General features: G+C 38.5%; 1 protein-coding gene across 1 annotated transcript in view; it reads left to right on the forward strand.

Annotated features, from left to right (window-relative positions):
- Positions 1-17,553, forward strand: part of LOC306669812 (uncharacterized protein) — a gene marked incomplete at its 5' end in the record, with an annotated part of 303,631 nt that overhangs the window by 54,755 nt on the left and 231,323 nt on the right. The window contains one exon of the mRNA XM_079153966.1: positions 13,953-14,024. The remainder of the gene's footprint in view (positions 1-13,952; positions 14,025-17,553) is intronic.

Consider the following 17,553-nt stretch of genomic DNA (forward strand, 5'->3'; position numbering starts at 1 on the left):
CGTATCTGTACCTTTGTCATACTCCTATACTTTTGTGTTCTGAACTTTTTGCTACTATAGGAAGTACTGGGTTCATTTTATATTTGTCCTGCTCTAGCCACATAATCAGCATTTCTCTGAGAAATCCTGGTTCCTTCAATTAGAGAATGAACTTCAGATGCATTTTATAATGGATTATAGCCTAGATAGATTTGGGCAAGCAGAACTCAGACAATTTTCACAATAGTGATCAATAGTATGACCCAAAGTCTAGGAATTTCACAGGAAACTACCCTATGGGGAGTTTTATAAATATTTCATCAGCAGTATTTAATTGAATTATAGGATTAAAGAATAATACTTAGATGATATCATCTTGGAATTTTTCATTAGAGCGAGCAAGATTTATCAAACTGACAGCACATTAAGTCATAATGATTCATACCTGAAAGATGCTGCAATGGAATTCAGTGAACTCTGAGAATTACCTTGTATATAATTTTTTGGAACTCAGGCAACAGGATAAAAATATGAAAATAATAAATTCATGCTGAAAGAAATTTGCATTTAGTTTAAAAACTAAGGTTTTTTTTTTCTAGATTGGTAATTAGAATATAATTCCTGAAAATGTCTCAGTGATATCTAGTTATATCTCAAAAAACAAACAAACAAACAAAAAGTGGGATGCATAGTTAAAGTCATTGAAAACAGTATAAAGATATGTAATACAGCATCTTCACTTCTTGGTAGATACATAATACAAGGAAACATTATATGGTGTGGGGGAAAAGTATTAACGAAGAGCCTTGGGAGCTGTAAGGTAAATAAATTCAGTGGCTATGGCAATAGTATCCCTGGAGAGGCATTAGAGGGCTGTATCTTTGGAGGTGCCAAGGACCTACAATTCTAAGCTGTGTGATGTTTCTTCTGTGAAATGGGGTGGGTAGCAGGGCAGGAAAGGGGACACTTTCTTTCTCATGGGAAGAACATGTTCACTAGTCAGCAAATAAGATTGAGTCCTTGGGGTATGAAGTCCATAGAGGTGGGAAAACCAAACAGAACTGTGAGTAGGCAGTAATACTTTGGTAAAATATGTTTGCTCAATAATTCTTGGCTCTAAACTGTTTATATACTTGATTTTAAAGAAACATAACTTACAGTCAGACCACAAAGTGGCCTAGAATAAACCAAGGCCAAGAACTAGAAAGAACAAAGGTACATACAATGTAAATATTCAGTCTTAAGAAATCACAGTGGGGAAGATATTAGCCAGCTAGACAAGAAGAACAAGTGCTGGTGGAGATCTCCACTTTGGATTTCAACCAAACCCTGTAGTGTACTTTTGAATGTTTCATTTAAGACTTAATATTTATTTACTTCGTTATGATTAAATATATAAATGATCAAAATTTATAATTTAAATAATTTTAAGTGTATGGTTCAATGGCATTAAATATATTCACATCTTTTTGCCATCATTAATACTATCCATATCCAGAATTTTTTTCAACCCATATGGATAATCTGTATTTATTAAACAACTGTCCATTTGTCTCCCTCCAGTGTCTGATGGCCACTGTTCTATTTTCTGTCTCTGTGTCTTTGACTACTCTAAGTATCTCATATAATTGGAATCATACCATATTTTTTTGTATTTTTTATTGTTTAATGTTTTAATTTGAAACTACCTAGTAAATCAGTTAAATTTTAAAATTTGTTCTAATTAGTAATACATGACAGTGGAATGCATTTATGCACTTTGATACATTATACATATATGGCATATATTTTCTCATTTTTCTCATTGTACATGATGTAGAATCATACTGGTCGTGTAGTCATGTATGTACATAGGGTAATAATGTCTATTTTATTCTACTATCCTTCCTACCCCAAAACCCCCTCCTCTCCCATTACTTCCCTCTACCTAATCTAAGGTAACTCTTTTCTTTCCTAGGCATTCCCCCTCATTGTGAATTAATATCTGCATATCAGAGAAAACATTTGGCCTTTGTTTTTTTGGGATTGTCTTATTTCACTTAGCATAATGTTCTCCAACTCCATCCATTTACCTGCAAATGCCATAATTTCATTCTTCTTTAAAGCTGAGTAATATTCGATTGTGTGTGTATAAATACATATATATACATTTATACCACATTTTCTTTATGCATTTGTCTGTTGAAGGGCATCTAGGTAGGTTCTATAGTTCAGCTATTGTGAGTTGAGCTGCTATAAACATTAATGTGGCTGCATCACTATAGTATGCTGACTTTAAGTCCTTTGGTTATAAACTGAGGAGTGGGATAACTGGGTCAAATGGTGGTTCCATTCCAAGTTTTCTAAGAAATCTCCATACTGCTATCCATAATGGTTGCACCAATTTGTATTCCCACCACCCATATATGACTGCACTTTTTTCCCCACATCGCTTGTATTCTTGATAATTGCTATTCTGACTGGAGTGAAATGAAATCTTAGTTTTGATTTGCATTTCTATAATTGCTAGAGATGTTGGACATTTTTTTCATATATTGGTTGCTTCACTTGTATTTCTTCTGTTAAGTGTTGGTTCAGTTTCTTAATGTGGAGAGCCACTGCTGTTTGCCGCTGGGCTGCTTCAAGCGGCTCCCGCAGCTCTTAGGAAAGACGGGGGCTTCTTTGCCTGGTGGCTCCAAGCGGCTCCGCTAAAGCCGCTTCTCAGCTTTCTGCCTGACCAGCGGGACGTACTCTTTAGAAGTTCATGAAGCAGCTTCCTGTTTATTCCAATACCACCCTCAATATATATATATGCAGTCTCATGCATAAGCAATTGTAACCAGATATGTCCATCCAATCCTGTTAAAGGTCAAGCAGTCACTCGCTGGAGCATACATACAAAGTATATCTGTCCACGTGCTAGGCAGCTGAACTGATTATCATACAGCCAATTGTAAATGCGTTCTGCCTTTCTCCATGCATATTCAGAACGCCTTTGCTGTCTGCCAGTCGCCATCTTTGGATGCACGTGGCATAACCCTGGGCCCCGGTTCCGCCCACCACACCTTAACCCATTTTTTGACTGGGTTATTTGTTTTTTGGGTGTTAGGTTTTTTGAGTTCTTTATATAGCCTGGAGATTAATGCTCTATCTGAAGTGCATGCAGTAAAGATTTTCTCCCATTCTGTAGGCTCTTTTTTCACATTATTGATTATTTTTCTTGCTGAAAAGATGCTTTATAGTTTGAATCCAACCCATTTATTGAGTTTTGATTTTATTTCTTGCACTTTAGGAGTCTTGTTAAGGAAGTCAGATCATAGACTGACATGGTGAAGATTTGGGCCTACTTTATCCTCTATTAGGCTCAGGGTCTCTGTTCTAGTACCTAAGTCTTTGATCCACTTTGAGTTGATGTTTGTGCAGGGTGAGAGATAGGGGTTAAATTTCATTTCGTTACATATTTATTTCCAATTTTCCCAGCACCATTTGTTGAATAGGTTATCTTTTCTCCAGTGAATGTTTTTGGTGCGTTTGTCTAGCACGAGATAACGATATTTATGTGAATTTGTCTCTGTGTCTTCTATTTGGTACCATTGGTCTACGTGTCTGTTTTGGTGCCAGTACCATGTTTGGTTACTATGACTTGGTAGTGTAGTTTAAGGTCTGGTGTTCTGATGCCTCCTGCTTCACTTTTCTTGCTAAGAATTGCTTTGGCTATTCTGGGTCTCTTATTCTTCCTGATGAATTTCATGGTTGCTTTCCTTATTTCTATGAGGAATGTATTGGGATTTTAGTAGGAATTGCATTAAATCTGTATAATGTTTTTGGTAGTATGGTCATTTTGACAATATTAATTCTGCCTACCCAAGAGCATGGGAGATCTTTCTATCTTCTAAGGTCTTCTTCAGTTCCTTTCTGTGGTGTTATGTAATTTTCATTATAGAAGTCTTTTGCTTCTTTTGTTAGATTGATTCCCAAGTTTTTGGGTTTTTTTGTTTTGTTTTGTTTTGTTTTTGAGGCTACTGTGAATGGGTTAGCTTTCTAATCTCTCTTTCAGTAGATTTATCACTGATGTATGGGAACGTGTTTGATTTATGGGCATTGATTTTATATCCTGCTACATTGTTGAATTCATTGATTAGTTCTAGAAGTTTTCTGGTAGGAGTTTTTGAATCTTCTAAATATAGAGTCATGTCATCAGTAAATAGTGATAGCTTGATTCTTCTTTTCCTATTCATATCCCTTTAATTTCTTTCATCTGTCTGATTGCTCTGGCTAGAACAAGGAGTATGTTGAATAGAAGTGGTGAAAGAGGGCATCCCTGCCTTGTTCCAGTTTTCAGAGGGAATGCTTTCAGTTTTTCACCATTTAGAATAATGTTGGCCTTGGGCTTAGCATAGAAAGCTTTTACAATGTTAAGATATGTTCTTACTATCCCTATTTTCTAGTATTTTGAACATGAAGAGGTGCTGTATTTTGTCAAATGCTTTTTCTGTATCTACTGAGATGATCATATGATTTTTGGTTGTTAGTCTATTGATATGATGAATGATGTTTATTTGATTTCCGTATGTTGAACCAACCTTGCATCCCTGAGATGAACCCCACTTGATTGTGGTGCACTCTTTTTAATATGCTTTTGTATGCAATTTGCCAGAATTTTATTGAGAATTTTTGCATCTATGTTCATCAGGGATATTGGTCTGAAGTTTTCTCGCCTTGATGTGTCTGTGTCTGGTTTGGGTATCAGGGTGATACTAGCCTCATAAAATGAGTCTTGAAGGGTTCCCTCCTTTTCTAGTTCATTGACTACTTGGAGGAGTATTGATGTTAATTCTTCTTTGAAGGTCTTGTAGAGCTTGACTGAGACTCCATCTGGTTCCAGGCTTTTCTTGGTTAGTAGGCTTTTGATGTCTTCTTCTATTTCATTGCTTGAAACTGATCTGTTTAAATTGTGTATGTCCTCCTGCTTCAGTTTGGGTAGATCATAAGTCTCTAGAAATTTGTTATGTCTTCAAGATTTTCTATTTTATTTGAGTATAAATTTTCAAAATAGTTTCTAATTATCTTCTGTATTTCAGTAGTATCTGTTGTGCTATTTCCTTTTCCATCATGAATTTTAGTAATTTGAATTTGCTTTTTCTCTTTGTTAGGGTCACTAAAGGTTTATTAAGTTTATTTATTTTTTCAAAGAACTAACTTTTTGGGGATTCAAGATGGCGGACTAGAGGGTGGCTGCGTTTTGTGTTGCTCCAGGACTCAGGACTCAAGAAGAGGAGATATAGAGAGACTTGGGACCAACTCAAAGCAGCCGGGTGAGTCTCTCCCGTTGGGGAGGCGTATCGGACGGGGCGGTAGCCCCAAACGCAGGAATCTTTGTGAAGTAGAGCTGCCCGGGGAGAAGCCCCTCCCCCTGCTGGAGCAGTGAACTCGGACAACTGGGAGCATTGGAGAGGTGGCTGCTCAGCACAGCGCTTGGACTCGGCGCAACCCACCTGGGATCTGGGAGGCTGCTCAAAGGAGAGGGTGCGCGGTGAGCTGTTTGGACTGAAAGCGAACACCCCTGAACACAGGGGGCTGCCCAGAGGAGAAGGAGAAATACGGGCTCGGCACGTCGCTTGGACTTGGAGCAGCTGCGCCAGGGCTCCGGGCGGCTATCCGGTGGAGCAGCGTGGTGAGTGGTTTGGACTCAGAGCAGGCGCTCCTAAACACAGGGGTATTGTCTGGAGAAGGAGGAGGAGCGCGGCGGGGTGCTTGGTCTCGAAGTGACTACACCAGGGCTACGGGTGGCAGTCGGGACGAGGAGGTGCACAGTGTGTTCCTGGGACTCGTGACGAACGCACCAGATCTCTGGGTGACTGCCTGGTGGAGAAGGAGGTGCGTGGTGGGTCACTTGGACTTAGAGTGAAAGCACGGAACACCAGGTAGCTGCCGGAGGAAAAGGAGTGTGGCGGGTCACTGGGACTCGGAGCGACTGTAAGGGGCTCCAGGTGGCTGCTCAGAGGAGGGGCCGCATAGCCAGGCGATTAAGTGCAGAGCAGGGTCCCAGGGCCTAGGCAGCTTCTTGGTGGAAGAGCCACACAGACAAACTGAGGGGCGGAGCGAAGGCTCCAGGACTGCAGGCAGCTTCTCTGAGGAGAGGCTGCCTAAGGGGATTCATCTGCGAAGGGCGAGGCCTCCAGGCCCAGGAGGTAGGTCCGGGCCCTGGGAACATTGCAGAAGAAGGCTGTCCAGCCCAGGCGGTAGTTGTGAATTGAACGGAACCTATAGGAGGGGAACTGACCAGTGAGACCTCCCCACCAGGTGAGTCCTCCCTGCCGGGTGAGGTTCTCCCAAAAGGACTGTAAAACCAGAGACACAGGCCCAAACTGGCCTTGCATCAGCCCACATCCTACTTCCCATTTATGACCATTCGTCAGCAAGTGAAGGTACCTCTGCCCACTAGCAGGGAATATACCCCACCGAAAGGCCACCACCCCTAGGGAGTCAGCTTCCTTGTGGAGCACCGCATTATCAACTTCCTCCAAGACTTCAGGCTACTGAAGGCTAAGAGAGGATATACTAGAAATCTTCAGGGATATTATAAGTCAATAGAGGAAATCTCCAATATCACAGCGGTCAACTGATACCTGAACAATATGAGAAAACAAGGAAAGAAAATGCTGCAAACAAATCTAGATGTTACATCAATGAAACCCAACGAGAGCATGGCAGAAGAAATGACAGAAAGGGAGTTCAGAATGTACATAATTAAAATGATCAGGGAAGCAAATGACGAGATGCAAAAGCAAATGCAGGCACTAAATGATCGCACCAATCGACAGTTAAAAGAGCAAATACAGGAAGCAAAAGATCATTTCAATAAAGAGTTAGAGATATTGAAAAAAACCAAACAGAAATCCTTGAAATGAAGGAAACAATAAACCAAATTAAGAACTCCATAGAAAGCATATCCAATAGGATACAACACCTGGAAGACAGAACCTCAGACATTGAAGACAAAATATTTAACCTTGAAAACAAAGTGGACCAAACAGAGAAGATGGTAAGAAATCATGAACAGAATCTCCAAGAACTATGGGATATCATGAAAAGGCCAAATTAAGAATTATTGGGATTGAGGAAGGCTTAGAGAAACAGACCAAAGGAATGAACAATCTATTCAATGAAATACTATCAGAAAATTTCCCAAATCTGAAGAATGAAATGGAAGATCAAGTACAAGAGACTTATAGGACTCCAAATATACAAAATTACAACAGACCCACACCAAGGCACATTATAATGAAAATACCTAACATACAAAATAAAGACAGAATTTTAAAGGCCACAAGAGAGAGGAATCAAATTACATTCATGGGGAAACCAATAAGAATATCAGCAGATTTTTCAATCCAGACCCTAAAAGCTAGAAGGGCCTGGAACAACATTTTTCAAGCCCTGAAAGAAAATGGATGCCAACCAAGAATCTTACACCCAGCAAAACTTACCTTCAAATTTGATGATGAAATAAAATCCTTCCATGATAAACAAAAGCTAAAAGAATTTACAAAAAGAAAGCCAGCATTACAGAACATTCTCAACAAAATATTCCATGAGGAAGAGATGAAAAACAAAGAAGCAAATCAGCAATGGGAGGAACTATCCTAAAGGTATTGTCAAATAAAGGAAGAACCAAGTCGTGTCAAAATAAATAAATAAATAAATAAATAAAATGAACCAAATGACCGGGAATACTAATCATATCTCAATAATAACCCTGAATATTAATGGCCTGAACTCACCAATCAAAAGACATAGACTGGCAGATTGGATCAAAAAGAAAGATCCAACAATATGTTGCCTGCAAGAGACTCACCTCATAGAAAGAGATACCCATAGACTAAAGGTGAAAGGATGGGGAAAAACATACCATGCACACGGACACAACAAAAAAGCTGGGGTATCCATCCTCATTTCAAATAATATGGACTTCAAGTCAAAGTTAGTCAGAAGGGACAAAGAAGGACATTACATATTGCTTAAGGGAAACATAAATCAGCAAGACATAACAATCATAAACATCTATGCCCCAAACAGTGGCTCATCCATTTATGTCAAACAAATCCTTCTCAATTTCAGAAACCAAATGGACCATAACACAATAATACTAGGTGATTTTAATACACCTCTCTCACCACTGGACAGATCTTCCAAACAAAAATTGAACAAAGAAACCATAGACCTCAATAACGCAATCAATAATTTAGACTTAACGGACATTTATAGAATATAGTATCCAACCAAGAGCGAATACACTTTCTTCTCAGCAGCACATGGATCCTTCTCTAAAATAGACCATATATTATGCCACAAAGGTAATGTAAGCAAATACAAGAAGATAGAGACACTACCTTGTATTCTATCAGATCATAATGGATTGAAATTAGAAATAAATGAAAGAGTAAAAAACAGAAGCTACTCCAACACCTGGAGATTAAACAATATGCCATTATATGATGAATGGGTAACAGAAGATATTAGGAAGGAAATTAAAAAATTCTTAGAGGTAAATGAGAACAATGAAACATCATATTAAAATCTTTGGGACACTATGAAAGCAGTTCTTAGAGGAAAATTTATTTCATGGAGCTCATTCAATAAAAGAAGTAAAACTCAACAAATAAACGACCTAACACTACAGCTCAAAGCCCTAGAAAAAGAAGAACAGACCAACACCAAAAGTAGTAGAAGACAGGAAATAGTTAAACTCAGAGCTGAAATCAACGAAATTGAAACAAAAGAAACAATACAAAAAATTGACAAAATAAATAGTTGGATCTTTGAAAAAATAAACAAAATTGATAAACCCTTAGCCACTCTAACAAAGAGAAGACAAGAGAAAACCCAAATCACTAAAATTCGGAATGAACAAGGAAATATCACAACAGACACGAGTGAAATACAAAACATAATTAGAAGCTATTTTGAAAATCTATATTTCACCAAAATAGAAAATTTTGAAGACATCAACAGGTTTCTAGAGACATATGAATTGCCTAAATTGAACGAGGAGGACATACACAATTTAAATAGAACAATTTCAAGTAATGAAGTAGAAGAGGTCATCAAAAGCCTACCAACAAAGAAAAGTCCGGGACCAGATGGGTTCTCAGCCGAGTTCTACAAAACCTTTAAAGAAGAGCTCATTCCAATACTTCTCAAAGTATTCCATAAAATAGAAGAGGAGGGAACCCTCCCAAACTCATTCTATGAAGCCAATATTACCCTGATACCCAAACCAGACAGAGACACATCGAGGAAAGAAAATTTCAGACCGATATCATTAATGAACATTGATGCAAAAATTCTCAATAAAATCTTAGCAAATCGCATCCAAAAATATATTAAAAAGATAGTGCACCACGATCAAGTGGGTTTTATCCCAGGGATGCCAGGTTGGTTCAACATTAGGAAATCAATAAATGTCATTCACCATATCAATAGACTTAAAGTCAAGAATCACATGATTATTTCAATAGATGCAGAAAAAGCATTTGATAAAATACAGCACCCCTTCATGCTCAAAACACTAGAAAAAATAGGGATAGTGGGAACATTCCTTAACATTGTGAAGGCCATCTATGCTAAGCCCATGGCTAATATCATTCTAAATGGTGAAAAACTGAAAGCATTCCCCCTAAAAACTGGAACAAGGCAACAAGGCAGGGATGCCCTCTTTCACCACTCCTATTCAATATCGTTCTTGAGACTCTAGCCAGAGCAATTAGACAGACCAAGGAAATTAAAGGAATACGAATTGGAAAAGAAGAACTCAAACTATCCCTATTTGCAGATGATATGATTATATACTTAGAGCAACCAGGAAATTCCACCAGAAAACTCTTAGAACTCATAAGTGAATTCAGTAAAGTAGCAGGTTACAAGATCAATGCTCATAAATCCAATGCATTTTTATACATATGTGATGAATACTCAGAAAGAGAAATTATGAAAACTACCCCATTCACGATAGCATCGAAAAAAATAAAATACTTGGGAATCAATCTCACAAAAGAGGTGAAAGACCTCTACAATGAGAACTACAGAACACTAAAGAAAGAAATTAAAGAAAACCTTAGAAGATGGAAAGATCTCCCATGTTCTTGGATAGGCAGAATTAATATTGTCAAAATGGCCATACTACCCAAAGTGCTATACAGATTCAATGCAATTCCAATTAAAATCCCAATGATGTACCTTACAGAAATAGAGCAAGCAATTATGAAATTCATCTGGAAGAATAAAAATCCCAGAATAGCTAAAGCAATCCTCAGTAGAAAGAGCAAAGCAGGGGTATCGCAATACCAGATCTTCAACTCTATTACAAAGCACAGTAACAAAAACGGCATTGGTACCAAAATAGACAGGTAGATCAATGGTACAGAATAGAGGACAGGGACACAAACCCAAATAAACACAGTTTTCTCATACTAGACAAAGGGGCCAGAAATATGCAATGGAGAAAAGATAGCCTCTTCAACAAATGGTGCTGGGAAAACTGGAAAACCATATGCAACAGAATGAAATTAAACCCCTATCTCTCACCCTGCACGAAAGTCAACTCAAAATGGATCAAGGACCTTGGAATCAGACCAGAGACCCTGCATCTTATAGAAGAAAAAGTAGATCCGAACCTTCAACTTGTTGGCTTAGGATCAGACTTCCTTAACAGACTCCCATAGCACAAGAAATTAAAGCAAGAATCAACAACTGGGATAGATTCAAACTAAAAAGCTTTCTCTCAGCAAAGGAAACTATCATTAATGTGAAGAGAGAGCTACAGAGTGGGAGGATATCTTTGCCACTCATACTTCAGATAGAGCACTAATTTCCAGAATGTATAAAGAACTCAAAAAACTCTACACCATGAATACAAGTAATCCAATCAACAAATGGGCTAAGGAAATGAACAGACAGTTCATAGAAGAAGATGTACAAGCAATCAACAGATATATGAAAAAATGTTCAACACCTCTAGTAATAAGAGAAATGCAAATCCAAACTACCCTAAGATTTCATCTCACCCCAATTAGAACGGCGATCATCAAGAACACAAGCAACAATAGGTGTTAGCGAGATGTGGGGAAAAAGGTACACTCATTCATTGCTGGTGGGGTTGCAAATTAGTGCAGCCACTCTGGAAAGCAGTATGGAGATTCCTCAGAAAGCTTGGAATGGAACCACCATTTGACCCAGCTATCCCACTCCTCAGCCTATACCCAAAGGACTTAAAATCAGCATACTACAGAGATACAGCCACATCAATGTTCATAGCGGCTCAATTCACCATAGCCAGATTGTGGAACCAACCTAGATGTCCTTCAATTGATGAATGGATAAAAAAACCGTGGCATATATATATACAATGGAATAGTACTCCACCATGAAGAATGATAAAATTATGGCATTTGCAGGCAAATGGATGAAATTGGAGAATATCATGCTAAGTGAGATAAGCCAATCTCAAAAAACTAAAGGACGCATGATCTCGCTGATAAGCCGATGAGGACATATAATGGGGGGTGGGAGGGGTTAGCGTTAGGGTAGGTTTAGGGTTAGGGTTAAGGAGGGTGGTAAGAATGGAGGAATGAAGGACTGTATAGAGGGAAAAGAGAGGTGGGAGGGGTGGGGGGGAAGGGAAAAAAAAACCAGAATGAATCAAACAACATTACCCTAGGTAAATTTATGATTACACAAATGGTATGCCTTGACTCCATGTACAAACAGAGAAACAACATGTATCCCATTTGTTTACAATAATAAAAAAAATAAAGTACAGCTGTCAAGAATTGATTCATATTATTTTGTAATAATGGACACGAATAGAAAATGAATGTGCTTTATTTTTTTCCTTTTTCTCAACTCCCTTAGACTTAACCTTGACCTTAATTAGAACAATTAGCATTCTTTGCCTTAGAGTATAGTGGGAAACATCTGTATCTTCTAGGAGAATGCCAACTGTCTGAAGACAGACTGTATTATTCAAGTTAGTGTCCCTTACCATTAAGCACAATGTTTTGAATTGCTTAGTCCCTCATTAAACATTCTTTGAATTGAGTGGTTTTAGATTATGAAGTTTTGAGGGCGTATGGGGTAAAATGGTCAAAGTTATAACTTAGAAAGGCTAATCCCAATAGAACATATAGGGAAAGTAGAGGCAGACTAATCATAAGGGATGGTATTTCAATAATGAAGCAGTGAGGTAAATGAAAGCATATCTCCACTGGGTCTTAACAAGAAGGGATTTTTTGAGGAAAAATCTAAAAACAGATCACAGTCTTTATGTACCAATAATTGTTCAGTAGAAGCTGGAAACAGAAGTTAAGAAGAAAGAAAGCAAAAAGCTAAGGAAGGAACCATCAGTTACTCCTGCATATTTTCTTCTGTGGAATCCCCCCCAAAATTACCTAATATACACCCAACAAATATAATTTCTTTCTTTCTGAAATCACAGAAGCAGATTCTTCTCTAGAAAATGCAGTCAACATGAGTCAGAAAATTCTCTTAATTTGTTAGAAAGTAAAATTAATCTAACTGTTTTCATTTTTTTATTGGGATTGTTTGAGTAGTTGGGGGCTCTGTGAGTTTCTATAAATGTAGTACAGTCTGTGAACACTAGGAAATAATATATTTGTCACAGAAGCACAGTGAAGTGTTTTCTAGCTGTACAGAAATAAGATTACTCTTTGAGAGTTAAGCCTATAAAATTCACCCCCAAGCATTTGATCAGCCACTTGTGCAAGTAAACCATAAGAGATTGCCTGTAAATCAGGGTCTAAAGAGTTTGGGCAGTCTTTGAGGGATACTGATTTGACTGCAATGCTTTGGCTCAATAAAAATCATAATGCTTCATTTTTTTTCAAATCATATGAAATCCAACTCTGAGCTCTCACTTATGAGGGGGCTGGCATTGAAATACCAAATGTGTCACTGAAGGTTCCTTATCCCTTCCCCCTTGGGTTTTACCTCCAGTGACTGCCCAGGAGCAGTTCCCATCTAAGCTGATGGTCTATTTGGAAGACAAGTGGCTCCTCTCACTCTCCCATTGGTCTGTGGGGTCTTTTGCTGGAACTCTCTGACCTGGTGGCTGGCCTTCTCATGCCACTCCACCCTCCTCTTGTCCTGGAAGCTTTTTTTTTTTTTTTTTTTTTTTTAATGGTGCTGGGGATTTGAACCCAGGGCCTTGTGCTTGCAGTCCTGGAAGCTTTGAGTCGGGAGAAACCCCAACTTGCCATTTGTGATAATTCCAAATCCTGTCCCTTTTCTGTATTGGAAATGTTTCCTCTCTGGTGACAACTTCCACTGTCTCTCTTCCACATCACCTCAGTTGGGGGATTAAGTTTAATCTCCTCCAATCTATCTCAAACATAAAAGCTATTTAATTACTTCCCTCCTGATGAGAAAGTCAGAGGATCACCCTTTAAAAAATAAGCATTTCCTCTTTACTAAATGTGACTGGGAAAAGAGATAACTTCTCCTTGGTGAGTCTAAAAGCAATGAAACAATATCAACTCCAATAGCAAAATAATCCATTAATAATACCCACTATCACTTCAAAATAACCCCAAAGTACCTGTTAGTTATTCTTGTTAATTCATCTGATTACATATCATACACTCTAATCAAGGGAATGTAAATGAATTCTCAGAGTGAGTGTGGGTCTTTGTCATAATGCAATAGGTTCTCAAATACAATCAACTACTCTGTGACTTGTTTGGACAAAGACTGGTTAACCTTATGGTTTGATAAACAGAATGGAATCTGGAGAAAAGGTAGCCTGTGATACAGAATTTCTTATTACATCTCCAGCATTCTTCAATCAAAATGGTCTGGCTACATTGGTAGGTCTATTTTTATGATGGAAAAGAATGATGCCAAGTGATCCATAGCTTGGGAATCATGATGTTCATTCAGTTCCCCAGCTTTATTACAATTTCTTTTCTTTTGGTCAGTTCCAGATCCTGCATGGTCAAAATCTCATCATGGTGGAGAGACGGTCCTTAGAAGTCCTACTCGTGTGACAAGTGAGCCTCTCTAAGTTGCATTCTTATTTCACTTATTTAGTTTTATCTAAGTTCAGAAAAAATCTATTTACATTAAAATGACTACAGAAAAAGTACATCTATTTTTGGTGGATGCTATGGTCTGAAAGTATCTCCTCCAAATTCAGATGTTGAAACTTAATCATCAGTATGATGGTACTGGGAGGTAGAGCCTTTGGAGGTAATTAGGTCATTAGGGCAGAGCCCTAATGAGTAGTGCTAGTGCCCTCCTAAAAGAGCCTCCACAAAACTCTTTTGCTCCTTTTTACCATGGGCCCTTACCAGACACCAAACCTACCAGGGCCTTGAACTTGACCTTCTCAGCCTCCAAAACTGTAAAAATAACTTTCTATTATTTATAAACCTCCCAATCTATGATATTCTGTTATAATAGCCCAAAAGACTGAGACAGAATATTGTTTTCCCACTGTTGGTGAGATGGGTAGTTGATTGACTCACAGAATGGAAATGTTCCACTTACCCATTCATTCATGCAGTATTTATCTTTTTGTGGTTCTGAGGATCGAACCCAGACCCTGCACATTCTGGTGCTCTACTACTGAGTTGTATCTCCCCTCTTAATTTTTGCTCTGAGACCGGGTCTTGCTAAATTGACCAGGCTAGCCTTGAACTTGTGATCTTCCAGCTTCAACTCCCAAGTAGCCACCTTGTATTCACTGTGATAATTAATTTATTGAACATCTACTTTATGATAGGTACTGGTCTAAGTGTTGGAGCTACACAAATGAATAAGCTCATATGGCTTCTGTTTTTGTTCACTGGGCTTATGTATTAACCCAAGTAATTTTCTGATCTTTCATCCAAATCATTCCTTTTTTAAAATTGAATTTTCACCCAGAGTTTCCTAAATGCCAAGCTGTCACTATTTATTTATACCATACTGGGGATGAAACCCAGGGGCACTCTACCACTGAGCTACATTCCAAGCCTTTTTTTACTTTTTATGACAGGGTCTTGCTAAGTTGCCCAGTCTGGCCTTGAACTTGCCTCCTCCTGCCTTACCCTCCAGAGTAGCTGAAATTACAGGGGAGTGCCGCCATACCTGGTACTGCTTATATTTATTCATTCATTTATTTGTTTTTCCTTGTATGTGGGATTGAGCCCATGGTCTCACTAAGTTATAATCCCCACGTTCAAGCGCTTTATTTGATCATTTACAGATTTCCTTGTTTTTACCTTGGAAATTCTAATTGAGTAAATCTGGTTTGGAGCTAGGAACTCTTTATTTTAATAAAAAAAAAAAAAATCCTCTAGTTCAATGTGCAGTTTGGTTTGAGAACCATAATTTCCAAAAACATTCTTATTTAAAACTGAAATTGTGGGGTGCCTGAATCATGCATGGATGATGGGAACCAAGCACACAGACAAGCATTATAGAATGTCAAATAGAAACTTTCTTTTTGTCATGTAATTACTTGCCCATACCCAAACTCAGAATAAAAGCCATAGTATGTTCTATATTCTAAACCTACAGTGGGGTCAGGATGAGCCACCCTCCTGCAGGGCTTGCTGAGAGGTCCCCAGTTAGGGAACTCAACAAACACAGACACTGTCCCCACAGTGAGGGAGGGTGGGAGGAAGGAAGCCAACCTCTTGGGGAATGGGTTGTAGACTCTATTTTTCTTTCAAGTTAAGCATGTGGGTGAAGGGAGCTCAAGAAAATCACTTGAAAAGAAAAATAAACAGACATCATGTTCCCTGGGTTTATGACCTTCTGAAGGAGCATAGTTGTTGACGTGCTCTGTGAGCTACTTGGATGTGGAAAAAGAGAATACTGCGAAGATGGCGAGTGGAGCCAGTCTAGGCAGAGAGGGTTCTCCTTCAAAGCCAGCCATGGTGTTCTCATATGACTGCAGACTTGAGATGTGGCTCTCATAATAAATGAGATTGGAAGTCACAATTATCCCAAGATTGGTGCAGTTTGAGGGGCAAAGAGGTGCTCACACGTGGGAATGCCATCAGGTCAGCATCTGCCAAAGGAGGTAACTAAATCTCTCATCAAAATGGAATGGTGGAGCCATGACTGGTCTTCACTGAGCCCACAGGCCATAAGCTAGACTCATGCTTACCAGTCAGCTGTGCAGAGGGCCACAGCCCTGCTCAGTCATATGTGGAGAGGTCATGTTTCTTTCTCCTTCCTCCTTGTCTTCATCCTAGATAAGCCTGCACAAAGAAGGAGGGGTAGAGGTGATCAAGAGCTAGAACTCCTTCTCACCTAGCCTTGTTCCTTAACCCTGCCAAACTCCCTGGGGCTTTTGATCTAAAACTGAAGGCCTAAGCTCTTCTGGGTCATGGGATGAGTAGAGTTTTGATTAACTATAAAATAGAAGTGTTAAAATAGGAATGAATCTGAAATACTTGAGTGACATTGCCCTAATACCTATATTTGGTTGAAAAGCATGAATGTAGACAAGATGTATTTGGGGATATGCTATTCAGCAGGAAAATAGTGGTGATGGGGACACTTGACAGAAAACCATTATGTGTCCATAGTGAGTTGAGATTCTTTAATAAACGTTTCCTTCCTTTCTTCCCCTTCCTCCTTCCTTCTTTCCCCTTCCTTCCTTCCTCTTTTTCTCTCCTGCAGTGGTGGGGATGGAACCTAACCTCGTAAACAAGCACTCTATCTCTGAGATACATTCCCAACAAGAATTAAAAATTTTGATTACAGATTTTAAAATAATTATGTGTGCACATTACAGAATTCAAAAGACATGTCAAAGGGTAAAAGTAAACATTTTATTTCCTTCTTCTCTCCCTTAACCATGAACTTTTCTTCATGGAAAGTTTTCTTTCTGGAAGTAGCACAGAATTGCTTTATATTAAAGCTTTTATATGGTCATATAATTCTCTATCAATTCTACAGCATTGATGAACATGTACAAGAAATACATAGGTTAGATACATTTCCATGTACTAAGGTTACTGTTTGAAAGCTGTTGCCAGACTGCATCATCTCATCATCATTATTTTCTGTGACCCTATGAATCACATTGTTTGAAATTCCCCAGAAGCAGATATTCAGGAAATCCTCAAATTTTTGCTTTTTAATTTTGAGATTAGAAATGACTATTCCTATATTATGTCTTATGCTTTGCTTCTTCCTTGTATTTTGCTCATTTGAATAAACTTGGTTTATTTGTTGAAGGTTTTGGAAAACTATTCAGAGATGTGTTTACTTCAGAAAGAACACTGAGGAGTCTTGGAACCTTTTTCTGGCTCTAGTTATTTAGGATTCTGTGAAAGTCGTGCAAGATCTATACTGACTTTCCTCAGCTCTAAAACTTACAGCCAAGGGTGGAGGCTGAGAAGTTGATTTGTTTTAGTGACTGTTTTTTAGGATGAGGGCATGGGTGAGTTAAAAAACTTTTCCAATCGCCTCAGTCCAAATTAAAATCCAGGTAATATGTTTATACACCTGGGAACTTTTCCACTCTCATCTCAACCCTAAACTGGATTTTACCACTCTGTTTTGCTTATTTCTTTATGT

The sequence above is a fragment of the Sciurus vulgaris genome, assembly GCF_902686455.1.
Source record: "Sciurus vulgaris genome assembly, chromosome: 9".
NCBI classification, from domain to species: domain Eukaryota; kingdom Metazoa; phylum Chordata; class Mammalia; order Rodentia; family Sciuridae; genus Sciurus; species Sciurus vulgaris.